Genomic DNA, 2,498 nt, shown 5'->3' with positions numbered 1-2,498 from the left:
TTAAAAAACAAAACAAAAACAAGAAAGTAAAACCCCAATTCTCTTCTTTGTCCATGGAATCTACTATTTTTCTCCCCACACAACCTTTTTCTTTATTTATTCCCATGGCTCCACCCCATTTCTACTAACTTGTGTCCTGTAGATTGCAAGTAGACTTCTGATATTCACCCCTCCAGTCTTTCTTTGCCCCGGTCCTGCAGTTCACAGTCACTTACTTTCCCTAAGACCAGGTTATTTCAATCATCCCTGTCCACAAATCTTTTTTTATTCCCATAGAGTGTTCAGAAGGATGCTAACAGTATCCCATAGAAAAACAATTCTGGGGCTGGGGATTTAGCTCAGTGGTAGAGTGCTTGCCTAGCACTTGTGAGGCACTGGGTTTGATCCTCAGCACTGCATAAAAAAATAAATAAAATAAAGGCATTCTTGTCCAGTTACAACTGCAAAAAAAGAAATTAAAAAAGAAAAATACTTCTGTAGTGTGTTGAATTGGGAAATGCTGTGTTAAACACTGTTAAAAAATATTTCTTCAGAGGGGAATATCTATAGACTTTAAAATGCCAAAGTGCTAAGGGAATCTCTAATGGGAGAGACTATGTAGTTGTTCTCAATTTCACTTGACCATGCAACTCTTCTTTTGAGGAACACTTTGTCCTTCTCAGAACACACAATGAGAAACAAATGACTTAAAAGGAAAAGTTCATGATGATTCTGTCATTCATGGCTTTGCTCAACATATTTATAACCTATTTCCTCCACTCACTTCCCAAAATGATTTTCCTTCCTTGCTCCCTCCTTCAGGGGTTAGTGCTAGTTCCTCTCCCTCCAGGGAGTCCTTCCTAATTATCTGTTTCTCTGAGCTGTTAGTTACTCCTGAAATGTCTGGTTACTGGCAGTCTGCCTTTTGTGGGTCCATCTTGTCTATCTAATGTGAGTTAAGCACTGGGATTGTCTGAGAAATAATCAGTGGCACACAGGTGTCCTACAAATATGTTGCTGCTTAAGGAATATCATGCATCTCTCCTAGCTTAAATGCTCACCTCCTGGGAGTATTTAGAACCTTAGATGAACCTCTTGTCACCTTATACTGGCAGAAATCCTAGGCTCCTGGCCCCCTTCCTCAATCTTCAAAGGTGAGTTTAGGTCTTGTCATACCACATCACTGTGACCTCTTTTGCTTCTGTTTTCCATTTTTTCTTTTTAAAGATTTTTTAGCTGTAGATGGACATTATTTTATTTATTTTTATGGGGTGCTGAAGATCAAACCCAGGGCCTCACATGTGCTAGGCAAGTGTCCGACCACAAAGCCACAACCCCAGCTCCGTTTTCCACTTTTAAAGGTCATCGGGCCTACTCAGATAATCAAGAGTAGTATCCTTATTTAAGGTCAATTGGTTAGCAACTTATTCTATGTGTAAGCTTAATTCCTTACAGTCAAGTAACCTAACATTCAGTTGCCAGGAACAGGAAAGAGGACAAGCGTGAAGGAGCCATTCTCTCTTCTACACTCTTGTTCAACAGTCTAAATTGAGAGTTTGCATATAGATGGCAGGGGATAATGAGTGGGAAAGATATTTGGGAATTTTGTAATTCAGGATTCCTTTCAAATACAAGGAGGCTCTGAGGCTTGACCAGAATTGACATTTCCCCTAAAATGCAGATTCCGCAAAGCCATCCATTGCTCTGCGTGTTAGATGAAGTTAGTTATGTAAACGGGCTTAGCTCAGAGGCCAACAAACAGGACTCAAGAAGTTCTTGATGAATCTTGATGAGGAGGGTGGGCGAAGTTCTCTGAGTGACATCTGGAGATAGTTTGAGAGATTTCCGGAGAGGAGTGGGTGAGAAGCGCCTGCCCTTGACTGAAGCTGAGTGAAGAAAATTCCAGCAAAATAGATCGTTTTGTTAAAGCTTCTGAATCAAGGGCTTGGCAGAGGGCTCTGGTTTTAAAAAAGTAGCTAATTATCAAACCTCCAGGCAGTGGATCCTGAACAGAATGAGGAAATTTGTGTTTTTTATAGGCAAAGATTATATTTCACTTAATTCTAGGCTCGATACAAGGCAGTGGTTTCATTTCTTATTAAGATCGTAAACGAATTATTAAAAAGTTAAGGGTATAGGTTCCACCGAGATTTGAACTCGGATCGCTGGATTCAGAGTCCAGAGTGCTAACCATTACACCATGGAACCGCCACGCGTGTGTAGCCGCCTTCAGCTGCCTAATCCTTAGAGAACTCCGCCCCCATCCACAAACCCACCACGGAAAGGAGGCTCACGCGCTGTACGCCGCTTCCCAGCATGGTGGCACAAGAATGAGCGAGGGGCCACCAGGACTGTGGTCAACAGTGAACTTAAGACTCAAGTTTCCTACTTGAGCTTCCTTTAGAGGTGAGAATATTTAAAGACCGACGCTACGCGAAGAGCAACTCCCACGCTCCACCCTTCGCGGCTCAGGGGCGGGGCACGGCGCCACCTCCCCGGAAGTACTTCCCCTTAGGGGC

This window comes from Spermophilus citellus (assembly GCF_964194105.1).
Source record: "Spermophilus citellus genome assembly, chromosome: 4".
Lineage (NCBI taxonomy): Eukaryota > Metazoa > Chordata > Mammalia > Rodentia > Sciuridae > Spermophilus > Spermophilus citellus.
The sequence above is the reverse complement of the archived record's forward strand: the minus strand, read 5'-3'. Positions refer to the sequence as shown.